General features: G+C 40.1%; 1 pseudogene; it reads left to right on the top strand.

Annotated features, from left to right (window-relative positions):
- Positions 1 to 265: 265 nt before the first annotated feature.
- Positions 266 to 12,219, top strand: LOC145390382 (UDP-glycosyltransferase UGT5-like; annotated as a pseudogene).
- The last annotated feature ends 3,181 nt before the right edge of the window (positions 12,220 to 15,400 follow it).

Here is a 15,400-nt window from a genome sequence, read left to right on the forward strand (position 1 = left end):
CGAGAATCTGGTCCAAGTTGACGTGAAAAAAGTAGAGTTGGTAAATTGTATTGCCAAGACAGTCCCCTTCTGGCCACGCTGGCTGCTCGGATTTTAGTGAACCATTGGCTATGCCGGTCAGCAAGTAAATCCGCAGTAAGATTATATTTCTTTCCCGGATGAGGATAGTCTTCCATCAATAGATACATTACAGTAGTTTCAGAGGGGTATCTTCACTGCACTGTGCATAACCACTCAATGTACCAATCTGAATGTGTCTCAGCAGATGAAGTTGGCGCTTCTATGTGTGTTGGTAGTGGTTCTGGCTGGAAGTGCCGCGGGGGAGCTGCCTCCTCCTCAGGCCTCCTATAAGATCCTCATGCTCTTGCCTGTCTCCTCCAGGAGCCATAGGAACGTCTTCTTACCACTGGCCAAGGCTCTGGCGGAACGTGGGCACAAGGTAAGGCTGTTGTAGCTCTATAGCTGGTAGGTAACTGTGCTCGAAGATGACCATGATTAGTCATCTAAATGACCCTACTTGACATAAACCACTAAGGTGCAACCAGCTCGTGAATGGTACACCATGTTTTATATTTGGCATCCGATAAATATGTACTTAATATTATCCATCTATCATCTCTCTTGACCCCCAGATTGTGATGCTGACCAATGAGCAGAAGCCCATAAAACACCCTAACATCTACGAGTTTGAACATGGTATTGAAGATTTCAGTGAATAAAATTTCAACAAGTTCAACGTTTTAAATGATCCTATAGGAGGCATTCGTGGAATCAAAGAAGTACTCTGTACAATTGCAGGAAAGCTGTACGATGTCCCCAAAGTTCAAGAGCTTTACAACAGAAGAAAAGATTTCGACGTAATCCTTATTGATCATTTTTTCAACGAAGTAAGTATCGCAGATAAGAAGCATACATGTTGCTCAAACCTTGTTTTAAATAATTTCTCATACTAAGTTACCTCCCGTTTATGTTGGACTCCATAATACACTGAGCCATAAAAAATATCAGTGTTCGTAGTGCTTGTGGATTATGTTCACAATTGTCCATCTAGAAATCTGAGCGATGTAACTGTTCTCTACTCTAGCAGCAAAATCTTCGGTTGCATCTTAACACACCTGGATCTACCTATTTGTATTCTTCACACTGTGTCATGACACTAAATTTCGGTTTCAATGCTAGTTATCTCTAACTCATAAGGAATTACACATAAATTTTTGCGTGCCCACAATCTTTTTCTGTATTATAATAACACATTAAGATACGTGTAAATGTGATGTCCAATTGTAGCTCATAATCTTCTGTCTCTCCCTTTAGTTAGCCTACCCCTTTGTGCACGAGATGCCCTTCATCACCGTCGCTACAGCTGGAATGGACCTCCGTCAGAGCGCCGTCTTGGGCAACGTACTTCAACCATCCCATGCGTCTAATTTACTGTTCGACTATCCGACCCCCATGACTGTCTGGCAACGTTTTGTCAACACTCTAACACATAATTGGAATAGCTGTGTACTGGAGAAATTGGGGCGTAGTTCCAGAACTTCAAAAGGAGGTACTGTACTTGACTCCATTTACAACGATCAGTCTCCATTAGATTGAAATATGCCTATCGGTTACAAAAAGAGTATGTTGAAGATTTTATAGCACAGAAGGAGTAACGGCACATTGTCTCTGACGCCTGCACTATTGGAAGTCTCTTGTAAGCCTATTATAAAAGACTTGCAATAGAGTGTAACAGACATCATGAAAGAAAATGTACGCTTCTTCACAGCCTACAAATGTTCTCGCTGGCGTGTTACGAGCAGCACATGTTAAAAGTACAGTATAAGCGGTGGGAATGTATAATGATACTAAGGAGTATATGTAGTCTGTACAAATCAGAATACATTACAAAAAGTGATATGAGAGAATGATGGCGATTAAGTAGGTTTAGTAATCAGGTGAATAAAAGGATGTATGTTTGAATGGTATTGTATGTTGAAAATATAGATACTTTTAGGCCCGTCATGAAGGCAACTTATCACATTGAGAACAGGATACTCTTATGATATTATAAATAAACTTGTGACAAAGCAAGACATAGAAGCCGAGAAGACAAATATGGAACAAATAACAGAACTGAAAGATGTAACATGGAACATGCATATGGTAAGCAAAGAAATAGACAGATTTGCTCGACTTTATGTGTACCAGTCGTATGTTCGGTAACCATCAAGTAAAGATAGATAGCCATTGAAGGTATTTTCTGAACATCAGATATACACAAGTTCTCACTATATCCTATGTAGACATGCCTAATAATAATAATAATATATATATATATATATATATATATATATATATATATATATATATATATATATATATATATATATATATATATATATATATATATATATATATATATATATACATATACAGCATATATATATTACATGGAACTTGATAAGCAGTGATTTCATGAAATTCCTAGAAAATTCTTGAAATGAGATTAAACTAGGGTGGTTAATTAAGGTCAGTTTAATTTTGCTTGCGGTTAAGTTAGGCCAGGAAAATCTAGGTTAAGTTTAGGTTAGGTTAGGCTCGGTTAGTTGGGTTAAGTTAGGTTAGGTTAGTTAGGCTGGGCTAGGTTACGATGATTTAGATGAACACGAAACTTTGCATTTATCTAAACCAAACTGCAGCCTAAATTAACCTAACCTTAATGAACCCATCCTAAATTAAACTCATTTCACTATTTCTTTAGGAATTTCATGAAATCACTGGTTACACAAATTTCCTCTGGCTGTAATATATATATATATATATTTATATTTATATATATATATATATATATATATATATATATATATATATATATATAATGCATGGAACACAATTTTTTTTAATAAGTATGAGCTACTAGGAAATGTATTATATTTAGTACTAGTGTCATTATAAATGAAATTTCACTGAGTGCTTTGCTTATGACTTTTTATCCTGGCTTTTTTTCCGTTTATGACTTCTGGATACTAACCTTATACACTAAAAGGGCAAGTAATACAAGGTAGTAATATTAATTTAGCGTTCAAATTATTGACAACATATTTTTTTCTTATTCATTCTTCAGATCTCTGCTCGTTTCCCTGACCTGCCGCCGCTGCTGGATCTAGAAAGAAACCAGAGTGTGGCACTGTTGAACTCTCACTTCAGCATCAGTAGGACCGTGCCTCTCCTGCCTTCACAGGTGGAGGTGGGCGCCATGCACTGTCGACCTGCCACCCCACTCCCACAGGTTAATCTTTCATCATTTTCATTCATCCTAGCACTGTTAGAATTATTCTTAGCTGAACAGAATAATCCAGAATAGGCCTGAGTAACATATCCAAGGGTTTCCTCACAGTTTGGCAGTTCCATACACCCGAGAATGTTTTGACGAAAAAATCGGTTCTCCAGAATCTCTTACAGAATGGGCAGATACATCACACACAATGATAAAAAGCAATTTCTTTCCTGATGCAGAGATTTTTCTGACGGCAATGACAAGAATTACATTTTCAGCAAGTTAGTCAAACATACTATAATAAGCATGATAAACTGCAGTCACATGGAACATTAGGATTGTGCAATATTATTGCAATGATCACCCAAACACCACAAACAACTTAACTTATTCCTCTATTGTTGTACTATTCGAACGATATATGTAAAATTATTATTATATATAACACATCATGCTTTCACTCATTTCAGCATATAAATTTAGTCACTTCACAAAAAAAAAAAACTTGAAAATTATGGAAAATTTCTGAACTCTCATAGAGTTCTATCAACACTGTTGAACTTGACTCTCCCGAAATTACCCTACTTAAAATACAGACAAGATACATAAAATCCATTCTAGACAATTTACCTACCGACAAAGCTTCAGACCCAAATGGAATTCCGCCAATTGTTTTGAAAAAGTCTTCCCCTGTACTCTCCTCTGTTCTAGCAAAATTATTCAGGCTATGCATACGTTCTTCTTTATTCTCAAATTCATGGAAAGACGCCAATATCCACCCAATTCCGAAGAAAGGAAGTTCCTCTGACCCCTCTGATTACAGACCAATAGCTGTCACATCTTCTCTTGGTAATGTATTTGAAACTTTAATTAATAAGCACACTGTTAAACATCTTGAATCCAACAACTTAATTAGTGATGGACAATATGGTTTTCACCACGAAAGATCCACCATTGACATACTCAATCTCCTAACTTAAACCATCCATCAATCAAGTGATCTACATGGAGAAAGTCATGCAGTAGCTCTTGATATTTCTAAAGCTTTCGACAAAGTATGGCACCGTTCCCTGCTGTCCAAACTCCCTTGCTATGAACTAACGTCTTTTGTTCCTTTGATTTCTTCATATCTTAGTGACAGGAAAATAAGATTAAAAGTAGATGATGTATATTCCAGTTTCCACTCAATTGACGCCGGCGTGCCACAGGGGTCAGTTCTGGTGCCAACCCTATTCCTGGTTCATATTAATGATCTCTCATCTGTCACCGACAATTCCATTCACTCATACGCAGATGATTCAGCGCTACATAGTTCATTCACACTCGACACCCATTTACGAAGTCTAGTATCTCTATCTCTCAACTCAGTACAGGCATCTCCATAAATCAAGACCTTTCTGTGATCCGTGAATGGGGACAAAACAACCTTGTCTCTTTCAATGTTAGTAAAACTAAATCCATGCAATTTACTAATAGACAGATATTGCCAGATTCGTACATTACCTTCAGTGCTACTAATATTCCCATCTGCAAAGGTATTGAAATTCTTGGCGTCTCACTTAATAATGCCATCAGCTGGACCTCTCATGTAAGATCACTTGCTAAAACCGCCTCAAAGAAACTTGGATTATTGCACAGAGGCCGTAACTTCTTCGTTGATAAGCTATCTATCTATCTATCTATATACCTAGGCTGCTTCCCCCAAGGAAAGGGAGGTAGCCGAGACAGGACGACACACTCCCCATTTACTCATCCATTCAAACACATTCTTTCGCATCATAGCCCCAAAGGGGAGAACGGACAGATCCTCACCGCACCACACCGCACAAGGGTCAACTGCGCAATGCAATCAGTGACATCCGCAGCAGGGCCCGACAGCAGAACTGGTTTACCCCTGCCACATCATAACAGACTCATTCCCTTACCCGCACCTGACCTGACTAGCTGATCAGACCAAATGCGGGAGAATATCCCCTCAGGGCTGCGTCATCACTTATTCATTCACAATTTCTCTCCATTTATTTCTGTCATGCACAACCACTCTTCCTTGCTCAACAGACATCCCTCTTGCATCCAGCGCTCTCTTCACACTGTCCATCGATCCTATTCGTGGTCTTCCTCTCAGCCTTACAGCTCTCACATCAGATCTAGTTATCTTTTTCACCAATCGCTCATTATCCATTCTCTCCATATGCCCAAACCATCGCAACACCCTCTGCTCAACTCTACCAGCCATCTCGCGAACAACTCCAGTTCTTCTTCGCACTTCATCATTTCGCACCTGATCCATACGTGTCACTCCACACATACTCCTCACACACCTCATCTCCATTACATTCAAACTTTTCCTCTCTGCTACACCCATATTCCATGTTTCAGCCCCATATAACGCAGTCGGTACCACAACACCCTCATACAGCCTTCTCTTTACATCCATTCTAAGTGAACGACATTTAAACACTTTTTTCATTCCTCCCAGCACCTTTCCTACTTCATTTATTCTAAACTTCACTTCTGCATCTATTCTTCCATCCACAGCAACATGTGACCCTAGATATTTAAAACAATCTACCTCCTCAAGCAACTCACCATTCAAAACTATATTCATCCCCCTACCATCTATCAACCTCGTACACTTCATCAGTTTACTCTTATTTTCATTTACTTTCAATTTCCTTCTTTCACACACCCTTCCAAACTCCTCTACCAACTGTCTCAATCTCTCCTCTGAATCAGTCACCAGTGCAGTATCATCTGCAAACAGCAGCTGCTTCAGATTCCACTCTCCACCATCAACATTCACCAGACTCAGACCTCCACCTAAAACTCTTGCATTCACCTCCCTTACAACACCATCCATGTAAATATTAAACAACCAAGGCGACATCACACATCCCTGTCACAGCCCCACTCTCACGGGAAACCAATCACTCACAGCATTTCCCACTCTTACACACGCTCTACTATTTACATAAAAACTTTTCACCCCTTTTAGTAACCTACCATCAAGTCCATACAATCTTAAAACAGTCCACAAAGCCTCTCTATCAATTCTATCATGCGCTTTCTCTAAATCCATAAATGCCCAAAACACATCCTTGCCGTTCGCTAAATACTTTTCACACACTTGTCTCACAGCAAACACCTGATCAACGCATCCCCTCCCTCTCCTAAAGTCACACTGCTCATCACCAATCACTCCCTCTGTACCCTCTCTAACTCTCATAATTAACACTTTACCATACACCTTACCTACAACCTGAACAGACTTATACCCCTAAAGCTAGTACATTCATACTTATCACCCTTGCCTTTATACAACGGGACCACACAAGCACTTGCCCAGTCAATTGGCACCATACCTTTCTCAAAGCACACATTCAACAATCTTACTAACCAGTCAACAATAGTCACTCCACCACCCTTCAGGCATTCCACAGCACACCCATCCATACCTGCAGCTTTCCCTGTTTTCATCTCCTTTACTGCCTTCTCCACTTCCTCCTTCGTGATCAAAGAATCATTCAACTCTCCCAACACATTTATTCCTTGCACCCTTCCATCCGCCACAATCTCAGCCACCCTTTCCTCCTCTACATTTAACAATCTTTCAAAATACTCTGCCCATCTCTTCCTTACTGCATCCATCTCAATTAACATCCTTCCATACTCTGCTTTTACTCGTTCTTCCTTCCCAGACTCTCCCATTCGCACCCTTTTCACCTCCTTCCAAAACATTTTGTTATTCTGTTGAAAATTCTCTGTCAGCCGCCTACCCCACCTCTCATCTGCTGCCACTTTAGCATCACGCACAGCCCTTCTCGCTCTATTTCTCTGTTCCTTATACCTTTCATATGACATCTCATCCTTCCTCTGCAGCCACACTTCATATGCACGTCTCTTCTCAGCCACAGCCATATTTACTTCCTCGCACCACCATTCACTTCCTTTTCTTACACCACCACCCATACGTCTCACACCACACACCTCTTCTGCATGCCCCATCACACAGCACCCTTAAACAACTGCCATTCCTCCTCCACGCTGCCATTTTCCCGATCTTTCACTGCGTTCCACTCATCTTTCAATTTCTCCTGATACTCTATCTTTTTCTCTCTTTTATCCAACTTACTCACTTTCAAAACCTCCCTGCCACACCTAACCCTCCTAGCTCTCACCCATCTCTAACCTACTCTTAACTTTCCCTCCACCAGGTAGTGGTCAGACATACCTCCACCCTCCCCTCTCAGAACTCCCATATCCAACAATCTTCCTATTACATTCCTAGACACAACCACATAGTCCATCAAAGCTCTATCAACAACCCTTCCACCCTCCTGTTTCACCCATGTATACTTATAAATATCTTTCTTCTCAAACAGCGTATTCCCAATCACCACCTCTCGCTCAACACACAGCGCTATCATTCGTTCCCCATTTTCATTTCTTCCAGGCATACCATGCATACCAACTACGCCTTCAACTGCTACATTTCCCACTCTAGCATTCAGATCTCCCATCGTTACCACATTCACATTCGCTCCAAAACTCTGCAGACACTCATCAACATCGTTCCAGAAAGACTCCCTCTCTTGTTCATCCCTTTCACTACCAGGCCCATATGCACTCACAAACACCCACAACTCACGTTCAAATTTCGCTTTCACCCACATCAGTCTCGATGACACCTCCTTCCATTCAATCACACATTGCTGTACTTCTGAACTCACTAACAAGGCCACACCTTCTCTTGCCCTTCCTTTATCAACACCTGACAATCTTCCATTCACACTTCCAAACATAGACTCCCCCTTCCCTTTCATCTTCGTTTCACTCAAAGGTAACACATCCAACTTTCTTCTCACAAACATTCTCTCAATCTCCTCCCTTTTAGCCTCAATCGTACTACATCCACGCACATTCATAGACCCAATCTTCAGGGTACGTGGATAACTCCATCCCCCATCCCTTTCTCTGGCCTGTCTCTTTTTAGGAACTAAAAAACAGAGGAGGGGGTCCCTTGTTCCCTCACCCCGCCCCTTTTAGTCGCCTTTTACGACACGCAGGGAATACGGTGGCAGTATTCTTCCTAACACAACAGTTAGCTATAATTTAGCAGTTAGCTATAATTTATTAGTCATGTGCGCTCTCAGCTTGAATATTGCTCACCCTTTTGGAAAGGATGTGGAGAGGTTGCATTAAAACAACTAGAAAAAATTCAGCCCAAAGCTGTTAGAATTATTAACAACCCTGCCATTACAAATAAACTACCTCCCCTGCAAGTAAGAAGAAATGTTGTCTCCCTTGCATTATTTTACAGATATTTTTTGGCAGATGCTCAGACGAAGTTGCATCCATGGTGCCACCTCTCCATGCCTTCTCTTGTGCTGCAAGGGCATCTGGTAGCGCTCATGACTGGAATGTCACTTAACCATACTGCAGAACTTCTGCCTATCAGAATTCTTTCATTCCCCAAACTGCATCTCTCTGGAACTCGCATCCCCAGAGTTGTTTCCCTCCAAATTTCAACCCACAGCTGTTCAAGACTAACTGTTACAGATATTTTATGAACAGAGGACACCAGTAATCTGGTGTATGGATTATTATTATTATTTTTTTCATTTGTTTTTCCTTCCTCCGTTCTGTTATTAAAAAAAAGATTTTTTTTTTTTTTACTCAGACAGGCAGTTCCCTTTGTACTTTATATATATATATATATATATATATATATATATATATATATATATATATATATATATATATATATATATATATATATATATATATATATATATATATATATATATATATATATATATATATATATATATATATATATATATATATATATAATAATAATAATAATAATAATAATAATAATTACCGGTAATACTTTTGGTGGTCCAGTTAGCTTTGTGTAGGGGAAGTGTAGCACAGGCACCTATGGCAAATAGCAGATGTAACGGTGAAAATACCTGGTGTCTCTTCATAAAGATACCACACATCACCAGCCAACCCTTGAGTACACCACCATTCGAATGTGGGCGATAAAGGCAGGTCGGTCCTGTGTACCAGTCCTGACAAGTGCTGCTTAGCCATCAAGCTGGTGCCCCGTACATTACTCCTCATTTGTGGATTAAGGAGTCCAGGATAGTCTTCTATTATGGGTATATAAAATTGGTATAAGATGTATGATTAATCATTGGATGACTCTCCGACAAGGAGAGTATGTTTCCACACCTGTTTGTTTGTTTGTCTGTCTTTTAGCAGTATTACTAAAAAACTAAAAGAGATATTAGAACCAAATATGCCAGGTAGATAGCCCATGTCCCTGGGAACAATCGACTAATTTTAGGGGCCAATCCAGATTTTATTACAAATTCTGGATCCGGAAAACACTTTATGCGAAACCCTAGTCAGTGATGAGAAACCCTAACCCATTATGAAGAGTAGTTTGGAAATTACGTTGCCCTTATCGGAGAGATGCGCTCCACTGAGTGCCCCACCGGCTGCTCCTGTTTTGATTGCTTCGAAATCAAAAGAACCCCAGCAATGTACTGTAAATATAATGAAATGTGATGTTTCTCTCATATCAGGTCTGTTCATGCTTAAATGTCTACACTGCTTGCTCTTATTGTCGGTAGGATCTGAAGTCATGGATATCTGGTGCTGGTCCTGAGGGTGTGATATACTTCAGTCTAGGGTCGGTTGCTAGAGGAAACTCAATGCCAGTGAAATACCGCGAAGCCTTTATCAAGGCTTTCCACAGGCTGCCACACAGAGTCATATGGAAGTATGAGAAGGACCTGGAAGGTCTGCCAGAAAATGTCATGATAAGCAAGTGGCTCCCACAACAGGACATCCTTGGTAAGTTCATCCTGTAACAAACGAGTTGGCTTAATATGATGTATGCAAACAATATAACCTCCCAAGTACTGACTGTACTTAGACAACCTGTGCACCTCAGCCCACGACAGCATGAAAGTGTTCATCACCCATAGTGGCCAGCTGAGCATACAGGAGTCCATCTACCATGCCACGCCCCTCCTCGCCCTATCCATCTTCGGTGATCAACTCATGAACGCTTATTTTGTGGAGAATTCTGGCTATGGTGACATGCTGCTGTGGAAGGAGCTGACTGTCGAGGCCATAGTTGATGTCGTCACCGAAATTACCACCAACCTTAAGTTGGTATAACAGTCCTACTGGTGTTTTGTTGTGAGATAATGGTACTGAAATATGAGGTTCATTAGCCTGCTGGTAGAAATCAATTTTGAAGTGCAAGTGTCTTTTGAAATACATGTAATATTTACACTTGCTTGTCTGTTATATGCAGTCTGTACTGATCACATCATTTAATGTAATCCTGTCAACCTTTAAAAAGTATTCTTGAATGATACTGACACTGGTTCAAGGAAATAGTTGAGGTCAGCATAAAAATTTAAGCACTGAACTCCCTCAAACCTCTTGCTGTCTGTTCAGTTGCTTTATGTGCCTGTCTGGCACACCTTTAGTTCACAATAAATTCCTGGGTGGGAGTGGGTATTTAAGTAGTTCAAATTATATATATCACTTGACTGCACCCAGTAGAAACTCAGCTCAGCGATGTATGTACACTTTCTAATTCACAAACATTTACCTTCTGCAGGTCAGTTGCACGTACTCTTTTCACTACTCTTCAAAAAGCATGTGTGGAATATGATTATTGTGGGTTAATGGAAGACGTCGTCCTTCGGCTGCATGGAGTACGATAATATACACCTGTTGGCATTTATTTAAGTTGATTGTCGCCCTCTTCTAGATGGAATCGAATAATCAAATGTTCTACTCACTGTAAACTTTTATCTATGTGTACTTCATATTGTCAGCTAGACTACGGGAATATACTGGGAGGCTAACTGTGAAGCATGTGGCTCTATAATCTGTTGCAACTCCCATGTCAAACAATAGTAAAACTGCAGACCTGTAATACTGTGATACAGTTTTTTTTAAAAGCAGAATTTAATTTTCGTTTACTAGGATTGGAACATGAATTACATTTCTCGTTCTCCTTTGTTCCAGACTACAGCACTCTATGTAGCTGCATACGATTCTTTACGTAGCTATGGGCTTCATCGACGCCGTACTAGTTTCTCGACCTGTACCAAGATAACTAACACTATTACTTAACCAACTGTCTCAATCAGCAGCATTCCTAAGATTCGTCTGATTTGCTCCGGTCCCCAGTGTTTCAAGGAAATATTCACTAATCCAAGAATCATAGCTCCATGCCAAGAAGTTCTCAGTATATTGCTTATTATAAAGGTTAAGGAAAAATAGTTAGTGCTGTTATTATGATGAAAAATTTTTTTCTAATACCTACATGGTTACGGAAAGCAATCTCAGCTCTAAAGGGCAAAAAATATGATACCTAGACTTTATATACTATATTTCATATACGTATAATGATTAACTTCTGTGGTCATATGCATTGCAGATTTGACTAAATTATATCGTTAATTAACAAAATCACAGTTTACCAAGGCTAAAGCTGATATATGACACCAGCGGCTCCTGTGAGAACAAATGTGGCTATAAGGTCTACATGGCTGTTTGATTTTACAAAAATCCCCTTAACTAAAAATGTAGAGAAATGACTAACAGATTACTCATGCTTAATTTTTACATTTACGTTAAGGTACAAGGAGAATGTGCTGGCAGAGTCGAGGCACCTGCGGGATCAGCTGACGACGCCACAGGAGAGGGCCGTGTTCTGGACGGAGTACGTCATCCGTCACCGGGGGACACCGCAGCTGAGAAGTCCTGATGCCCAACTCTCCTTGGTGGAGTTCCTCATGCTGGACGTATTGTTCTTTTTCCATGTGCGCGTCTTTATCTCCATCCGCATCTGGCTTCCAGTCGTGAGAGGCATTTCAACACTAATACTTGGTAAAGGCAGCCATAAAGTGAAAACTCAGTAATATGCTAAGCATCAGTCATTCAGTATATTGTTACTTATAATGGTAACTTCAGAGTGTTGAAGATGAGCAAAACTATTTTTCTTATAACTCTAGGTCTCTGAATAGCACAAATATTAGCTACAAAAGCAGATTTATGTCTTGACCCTGATGTCCACTTCTCCCGCCACTCCATGGGCTGCAAGTCTAACTGTGCATTGTAGCCTACTCATGGGCTAGACAATGGCCCAGTTTTACTGGGCAATGAATTAGACAAGCGTGTGTCACCTCCTTGTGTGTGTGTGTGTGTGTGTGTGTGTGTGTGTGTGCAGTTGGGAGCTGGACACACAATTGCCTGGTAATGTTTTCTCATTATTTCTTATATTTTACATGTACAGTTGACAACACAGTTTTTTTAAAACACTGTACAGCCCAGGTGACTCATTTGGATATGAATGTTAATTATACACTCCCAGTTCATATTTCTGTGATTATAGCATAAGGATTTGATATATAACTTTACTGTAACAATAACTCGTGTACTTGTTAGGACGTAGAAATATTCGAACTTTACTAATGACATACTATTACTTACTTGTATGGTGTCAGTATCCTCTTTTTCTCCTGTCTGCCAAACCTTCTCTCACTGAATCATAACCTGATCCATAACCTCATCATCAATAAAGAGGGCAGTATTCATGTGGCAGCATTAGTGTCACCAAGCGTCTTCCGAGTGTAGCTATACAAACATCTTTCACCTACTTCTCTATTCTCAAGGTGTAGTGCCCGGAAGTGATAATGAGTTGTATCTAGTTTATTTTATATGACCAAAAGTTCGGTTAAGTGAGAAAGAGTGGCCGAGGCATGGCTGTTACCATGCGGACGTGTCCAGAACATAGATTAATTACCTAGTTGCTAAGTCACTTTTTTTTCCTACTGTTATTTACTAGTATTAAGTCTCTTTATAATATAAAATCTCGAGTCGATGGGAACATGTGCCTTTGTTCACATAATCCAGCATAATGTACGCGTGCGCAAAGTGATGTAAAGCACGATGATTTTCATTATTTTTCGATGTAAGAGTATAAAGAGAGAGAGGTTGTTGGGTAATTATTGTAACTAGAGAATGTTATTTTGGGGGGTAATTGATTGTAAGGGAAAAGACATCACACTGAGTCTATCTCGAGTCTGTAATAATTAAAATCTTAAACTGCGTATGCCGTCATCCCCCCCTTCCCTTTGCATCACGCAGTTTGGCGTGTCTCACTCGATCACCGGCCGTGATAGATGGTAGTTGGTCGGTAAGGTCGTCATCCTCCCCCCCCCCCTTCCAAGGAATTCTGTAAGTAATTTAATATTAATATGATGTTTGGTATGTTGAAGTTCGAATAGTGATATCCCACAAGTGATAATAGTGACGAAATTAAGAAATGGACTCGGGTAGAATCAAGTGTTGTCGTTCCGCAGGAGGTGTAACGGTGACGCCATTAGCCTTTGGAGAAGCGAGTCCTGTGTTCCCGCTCACCTCCCTTACATTTTTGAGCTGGATAGTGAGGTACTTCCCATATATTTGTATTGTTTAGTATTATTATTTAGTAACTGGAGTACGAGAATGCTAGCTAATTCTGTCTGAGCCTCAGATAACTGTGTGATTTTTGTAGGCCAAGTATCAGGTGCCTTGGGACTGTGAATTATTTATTATTATGTTGAAATGACTTTGCAATTCAGTACTTATTAGGGCTATGTTGTGAGTAAATGTTCGCGTAGTTACTTTGTGAGGCACAATGATATTGATACAGTGATGATCTTCATGGTTAGAGTTACAGTTATGCTTACTGTATTTGTTTTAGTACTTTTTCTTTTATATTATCCATACAATAAGTATTATTTTGAGCAGACCTATGTGTCTAGTCCCATGTGTTATTCTGTTATTACTTGAGATGCCGAGTGTTGCAACTCGTGTTTCTTTATTATGAGATTTTCCTGATCATGTGAAGGGATTACTTGCATTGGGGAGAGCAGTTATTCATTATTCATATTAACTTCTAGCGGGTCCCAGTGTGGATGTCGAAGTACCTGGGTGAGTCAGAGTCCAAGTGTGGAGGTCTAAGCACCGGATAGTGAGTCAAGGTCCCAGTGTTGAGGTCAAGGTCGGCAGTGGCAGAGGACTGGACCAGTGAACTAGGTGTTCAGAGGGACGATTATGAAGAAACACTTTGGACCGGGACAGAGGAGCTAAGTTTTGTGCATTTGATATTAGGACCATATAGAGATATATTTTTCGAACAATGTGCCAACTGATTCATGTTTAATCTGTAAAGCAAGTAGCTGGAGAAGATTTCTACTTTTTGGTCTTGTTAATACACATTCCCTCCCACTCGAATTTTATTGTTTGTATAACCCTTGAGAACTGGTGGTATAGAGCTTACCTAGTAGTTTATTAAAGTGCAACTTAGAAGCATTCTGGGAAACTGCGAAGGTTGGGCTTGGGTTGGCCTAGTTGGAGACTGGCCCCGTCATTTTGGCATGCTACCACTCTTAACTTGGCCACTTGAAATGTAATAAACGCAACCGAAGAGGCTGCTAATGAGAGAGAGTCTCCATCAATCTGAGTTCCCGACCGTTCCAGCACACATTGGTCATTAATAGTGACTTGTTTTCTGCCCCTTTTGACCATGTAAAAGTCTGGATCGCAGAGGTGACAGTACAAAGGGTTCACGTTCAGATGAGACTGAACAGTCTTTTCGATTGCTGTCGCTTTTCTCTTCCATTTTCCAGTCCTGTCATCACCTCATCTACTACTATCATATGCTTTATCTGGTCTTCTGCCTTCATTTTCCTGACAAGACAACTCCATCTCTCCATCTTGAATGCTGAGTTGTAACAATAGATTAACACTAGAATAAAGTACAATGCTAGTCATGAAGAAATGTTACAAGAAAGATGTGGAGCTACAGAATTGTCTAATTCTGACACTGAGCTACGTGAAATAACCTGGAAAATGTGAGCCAAGTTAAGATGAATGACGTGTTGGTGGCTTCCCTAACTTCAATGAAATCGTCTAGTTAAAATAGAGATTAATGTGACAGGTTGCTGGATTGCAGGGGTTAGTAAATCTGCATCACACACCAACACCAGCCCTGTACAACAACTCTGTTTTTCGTCCATTTCCTTACATCACTTAACACTTACAACTTTGCATAAC

This window comes from Coenobita brevimanus, chromosome 14 (genome assembly GCF_032717465.1).
Source record: "Coenobita brevimanus isolate Jiangsu-jjx chromosome 14, ASM3271746v2, whole genome shotgun sequence".
NCBI lineage: Eukaryota > Metazoa > Arthropoda > Malacostraca > Decapoda > Coenobitidae > Coenobita > Coenobita brevimanus.